We start from the raw sequence: 6,896 nt of genomic DNA on the forward strand, positions 1-6,896 counted from the left end.
TTCACACACTACCTGTAAATTTAAACTGTGGAAGGAAACCAGATTACCCGGATGAAACCCACCAAGAAAATGCAATGAGCCCTTTAGACCCTACCACTTCAATTCAATTCAATAAAATTTTATTTATATAGCGCTTTTAACAATGGTCATTGTCTCAAAAAAATACCAAGAACATGCAAACTCCACGCCACACAGACCTAAACACCCATACAGACCTCTGGGAAACTCAGGACGTAGAGTATTATGGTGAACTGGTATGTTTATATGCTGTCTTCCTCACTCTCATTGATTAAATTCAAATTTAAATTCAAATTTTATTTGTCACGTACACAGTCATACACAGTACGATATGCAGTGAAATGCTTTACTCGGGTTTAACCTTTATTCCCTACTGTCTTCGTAAGTGATATCGATTACCCAGTCCTTAAACACTTGCTTGGAATCTGCTTTTTCACTTCTGACATTAACAGTAAAATGAATCAAATGTGACCCACTAAAAAGAGGCGCACAAACGCTGAACAAACGTATTTAAGAGTTTTATGTAGCATTATCATATACATAAGCATGTTCCCTTATTGTAGAAAGTAGTTGGAAATAGGTTTTTTTTTTTTTGCTTTGTGTTTAGTTAAATATTTTCAGCTCCATGTGTAGCTCTGTCAGTTTCTGTCTGAACTGGTATGTTTATATGCTGTCTTCCCCACTCTCATTGATCACTCAGGTTTGTTAACGGTGAGGTGATTGATTGCTTTACATCTCAGGGAGCCCTCATGTCTGTGATTTCTTCTGGCTTTTCCTTTTAGTTATGTTGTTATAGTTAGCGGGAGTCCCTGCTTGCACTCTACACTAAATATACAATTACATTATAAATTTTTTAACTGTGACCATACCTAACTGCCATCTCTCCTCTTCTGCTCTCCCCTCTCCTGTTCTCTCTCCCCCCTCTCTGTTGCGCTATACATGTCGTTCCTGAGCTGCCGTTGATCCAGACACCCTCTGCCCTCTAGACCTGTCTGACTCATCCTGGTGCCCCATTTCTGGTTGAAGATCTCGTCACATGGATGCCCCGTGTGTCTACCTGGACTCCATATTAACATCAACTGTTATACTGTAATGAACTGATTCCTTGGGTTTCTAAAGGATGTTCATATTTAATATGTAGTCATACTATTTATATCCATATATGTATTCATCCTGAACACCCACTTGATACTTCCATATATTACTTAATATTTTAGAGTTTTTAAATGTAATTTGGTGCATTGATGGCACCCACATTCCTAAAGCTCCTTCAATAAATGAGGGAGACTATGTTAATAGGAAATCTATTTATAGTATCAATGTACAGGTAACAACTTGATTTTGTGTCTTAAATTTTTTGCCTTATTAAAAGCATTAAACTCATTACTTTTTTCCACTAACTATAGGTAATATGTGATAATCATTATTATGGCAGACATTTCAGCAGGGTACGTTTTGCTTTACACAATGTTTTTTGTGGACCACAGCCACGCTTTAACCTGGCTCACAGCCGAACACAGGCCAAGGTGGAGATGACCATGGGGATTCTCAAGTCTAGGTTTCAGTGTCTGCAGTACTGTTATACTGAACTGCCTGCCACCTAACACACAGTATGAATGCATATCAATTCCTGCTCTCTGTTTTACCCAAATGAGGATGGGTTCCCTGTTGAGTCTGGCTCCTCTCAATGTTTTTTCCTATTGCCATATCAGGGAGTTTTTCCTTGCCACTGTCGCCCTCAGCTTGCTCATCAGGGACTATTTGACCATTTAGATTCATATACATTCACATTCCATAAAAAAATTAATAATTCTTTTGATTGTGTAAAGCTGCTTTGCGACATTAAAAGCGCTATACAAATAAAAATTAATTAAAGCGGAAAAAATCGAATTCAGACCCTGGAGGTGCAAAGCACCAGTGCTACCTACTACACCACCATGCCGCTTCATAAATATAAGAGGGAAAAAAACTGCAATGAGCCCTTTAGAAACCCAAGGAATCAGTTCATTACAATCTCTTACAAAATTCAAAACTTACTTCAGTGAATTAGAGGAAGTATTTAATAATACACAATAAAAGTATTTAAAGGTAAAAGTAAATATGTATATGTTTTATATTTATTTACTTTATATTTATTGTTAGTTTTCATTTATTTACTTATTTAATTAAATATTTATTACATATACTGCTGATTAGGGAGACTAATTAATGTTTAATAATCCTGTATCCTAAGGTTTTAACAACAAAACAAAACTAGATAATTGACATCCTTTAACATGCTTGGGTTATTAAAAAAAATACATTATAATAAACGAAATTGTAAAAAATTTGTTTTTGTTACATTAACATTCTGAGAAAAAGATATAAATTCATGAGTGCTCTCATTAAAAAAAAAGCATAATTCTGTGTAGTTGAAAGGTTTGTTGCTGTGCCAGTGCTACCAGGGGGAGTATTCCAAAAAGCAAATTATGTGACATATGTACCCGGGTAAGTTTGAGGGTAAGTTAGTGGATAACCTCAACTTTCGGTTCCAAAAACGGAGGCAACTTTCTGGGTATGATGTAACCATAACAAATTACTCTCTGAAGATAACCTGCTTAGTAGGAGGTTATGTTCCAGGGTCAGTTTGTTTCAGAAGTTTATTAAGCATGGCATGCCCTTTTGATGATAATCCTGTGGACGTGAAGGCTCAAATAATATGAGGTTTTTGTCGCCGGGAGAGAGTTATACCTCTATACAGACCGCGTATTGATGTCTTTTAATTTCCCAATTATTATTTTAAAAAGCGTTAACGATTCCCTTGAAAACTGATAATTTACTTAACACTAATCTCTTGAAACCGCATAGTGCAAATGTCACAAACCGCGGGACTTAGATTTTTTGCTTAAGGGCATTTTTTTGTACAATGTAGTCAATGCAGAGCATGTGGGAAAGGCAACTGTGTGTAGAGCCGTTCGGACAGTATGTCTGGGATTTAAATGCTTCTTAGACACGTTTGTACAGTTCCCTAGCCATAAACTTCTGCATGCAAGAGTGGCAGGTTTGTCCTTTGTAGTAAAATCGATGACGCATATTTAATATGTAGTCATACTATTTATATCCATACATGTATTCATCCTGAACACCCACTTGATACTTCCATATATGACTTAATATTTTAGAGTTTTTAAATGTAATTTGGTGCATTGATGGCACCCACATTCCTATTAAAGCTCCTTCAATAAATGAGGGAGACTATGTTAATAGGAAATCTATTTATAGTATCAGTGTACAGGTAACAACTTGATTTTGTGTCTTAAATTTTTTGCCTTATTAAAAGCATTAAACTCATTACTTTTTTCCACTAACTATAGGTAATATGTGATAATCATTATTATGGCAGACATTTCAGCAGGGTACGTTTTGCTTTACACAATGTTTTTTGTGGACCACAGCCACGCTTTAACCTGGCTCACAGCCGAACACAGGCCAAGTTGGAGATGACCATAGGGATTCTCAAGTCCAGGTTTCAGTGTCTGCATGAGCTCCGGGTTAGAGAGGGCATGCGACATCATAGTGGCTTGTTTTGTGCTTCACAACATTGCCACTATAAGAGTGGAGAGCCACCCTCCTTGTATCTAAGAAGATGGGCCAGAGGAACCCCTACAGATTTTTTGCATACAACAGAGATGGAAGACTTTTGGGAGACAGGATTTGCTTTTATTAATTTACTTTTATTAAATTGTTTGCACTGATCTGCTGTGCAGTTCATTTCCTTATTTCCTGAAAAACAAAAAGTAAAATTTTATTTTTTATTTTTTATTACATTGCCTTATATACACTGTTGCATGTTAATGATATAAAATATATATATATATTAATATTATTAGCATGCATCAGATTAATATTTGCACAAGTTCTCACCTTAAGGCGATGCTCCAGTAATTCAATTTCTAGTGTTGCTTTTTTAATGGATAGCCTTTTCTCTTCCATTTGAAGCTGTATAAAGTCCATCTCCATGTCACTTTTTCTTATTTGTTTTTGAAGATGGACCTTATACAGCTCCTTTGCTGGCAACTAGGAAGGGAAAAATAATGAAATAAATGAGATTCTGTCAGACAAGAAAATTAAAATATGGACAACTGCACACCAATTCTTACACTGCCTAGATCGTGCATTGAGGTTGAAGGACCTTCATCTGTGGGTAAATCCCCAGGTATGTATTGTGAAAGGACAATGACAGTTTGTTACTCTAATGTAAAAGGGGGCGTGCATTATAATGTTATGCATCATACCTCAGTGGATCTACCAGCATTGTCCACTTCCGTCACAGCAAATGTGGTCTCTTCATCGTCATCTTTATCCTTCAGTGGAATTATACGAGTATACATTATCTGGCAAAAAGAAAAAAAAACTAAATATCCAAAAGCAACTAAAGGTACCTGACAACAAAACACTTACAACTGTGACAGACTGTGTTCTTTTTGTAGGGTCCAATAATACAATCCCTCTTATATCCCTTTCTATAAGAAAATAGGATTTTCTAGAATAGAAGGATTACGCCTTATTAAATAAGAAACCATATATTCCATAATGTACATTGGTATTTTAACCTAGAGAAATTAATGGCAGGAAAAGTAAATGCTTTCATAGTGATTTAACAGTCAAAAGGATGTGAAAGGGGTATTCCATTATTTTGCATCATAATAAAAGGGAAGGTGATGTAAAATTTGCAATTTACTCTGTCCGTGATTTTTGGCCAAGCCAACTCTCTTTCTTTAGCCGATGCTGCTGTATAGCTTTTTTTCATGATTATTGGCTTGAATTCTTCATATGTGTGTATTAAAACCTTCAACTTCGCTTCTGTGAAGTATGCCGCTTTCTTTTTTTTCACTTTGATATTCCATTTTGAAAATATCTTTATGTATGCACCGTGCACGCGAATGAACTCTGGGTAACCAACAGGAGGTTAATTAAACGTACTCTTCTCAGGTGTTTTGTAACCGACATATGTAAATCAACCCAGAGGTTAGGATTTGCCAAATGGTAAGTTAACCAAGTTTTATGGAATACCCCCCAAATGGGTGGGTTTTCCTTTTTATCACCTTGGGCTGAATGGGGTTCCTAGTGTGCACAAAAGAGGGAAAATAATGCTACCTACTTAAGGAATATTTTACACATAGTAAGTAAGCACAGCAAGTTTACAGTTCTCAGCCTATTAAGGACCCTTGAGGGTACTGCAGTTGGGCCGTGAGACGTCAGTAACCTGACCAGAACAAAAACAAAGCTACAGGATTTAAGCGAAATAATATTTATTTTTATTATAAAAATAATAAAAAAAAAGAAAAAGAAATTGACGAAAGTTCTACATACATAGTAACCTGTGTAAGCATCTATCCAACAATGGAAACTTCAAAGCACTTTGTCCTGGATAAGAGTGTCTGCTTAATGCCTAATTGTAAAATGTAAATTGGGCTGAAGCATTGTTAAATTTGGAAATGGCTGCTCTAGGCCAGAACTGAAATATAGTATTCGAATAAAAAACAAAGTTTTTGCACTGCTATAGCACAGGTTATATATTTTCCTTCTGTCTATTCATCTACAGTACACAGGTTACCTGCTCCTCTTCGTGCTTTTTTTTATCTGAAAAAAAAAGAACAGAAATCCTGTTTTACAACATGTACTTACAAGTAAATAGTAAAAACTGTTAAATTTATAAAACAATATGAACAAAGGACTTACGGATGTCTCTAAAATGAATGATCAGCCTGGCAACCATGGACAGATACTCCTCCTGTTCACAATCAAAATGATCTCACTGATTATCTATTTATTATCGATTTTGCTAATTATTTCATGCACACATAGACATTACTTACTCTACTCTTGGCTTTGGTGAGCACATGACTTTCCATGTCAGTGCTGGATTTGGTGTGAGCAGTTCCAGCTTTGCGCATGGCATCTTCTCTGTAAATAATAATGAGTGTATCTTAACAGTGTGGATTAAGTTCTTCACAAAATGAACCAGACCTTAGAAAAGTGGTGCAAGATACCTGGTACTAGCAAAGGGAATTAATTTTTCACTTCTTAGGCATAGAACTTTTCTGATATTATTAGAGAATGTAGGATTTTATAAAACTCACTGAACTTAGCTTAAATGTTTTGTAACAAGGCTTACATCAGCACAAACACAAATCACTGGATCTTTTCAGCTAGTCACAGCATTTGTCGTTCAACCACTTCTACATAAACCACGTTCATCAGAGACTCATCCTAAAACTGTCCCATCAAATGTCCCTTCATGAGTGCATTGTTTATTTTAAAATAGAGCCTTGGGTGTGGTTTTGGCAATTACGAAAGTCTAACTTGGGGCTTTTTGACTCTTAATAATAAATAACTAATATAAAGCACTTGCAGGCATCAAGCTGAATAAGAAAATATCGAACAACAAGAAAATCACAAATGCTGCTGAATATGACTTGATGCCTCCAAAGATCATGATGGCCATGTTGAGAAAGAGGGATTTAAGAAACTCATTAACACATAAGAAAAGAAATATATGTTGCCTCCATGCAACTACGTCTAGTGCCATTATTTGTTTTTAGTCTACATAAATGGCATATTTGATAGTTACTTATAAGTCTTCAACCGCAATATGTGTCAAATGTGAATTTGACTTGCATTGTAAACCAAGCATTACAGAGCTTTGTCGTAGTGAAGTCAAAAGCATGCTCAGTTGTTGGCTGTGAACAAAAACATCGAACTCCATTTTCCCTCCCAGCCTTCGACAGTGGTTATTGTTTATTTACAGGAAAAATTTCAATTTAGCATTAGACTGCTTTCTGTAACAGAGATAGCTTTAAAGCTGGATTTGCATTAGTACTGAAGCTCAGGACTGT

Source organism: Clarias gariepinus, chromosome 19 (genome assembly GCF_024256425.1).
Source record: "Clarias gariepinus isolate MV-2021 ecotype Netherlands chromosome 19, CGAR_prim_01v2, whole genome shotgun sequence".
NCBI classification, from domain to species: Eukaryota; Metazoa; Chordata; class Actinopteri; order Siluriformes; family Clariidae; genus Clarias; species Clarias gariepinus.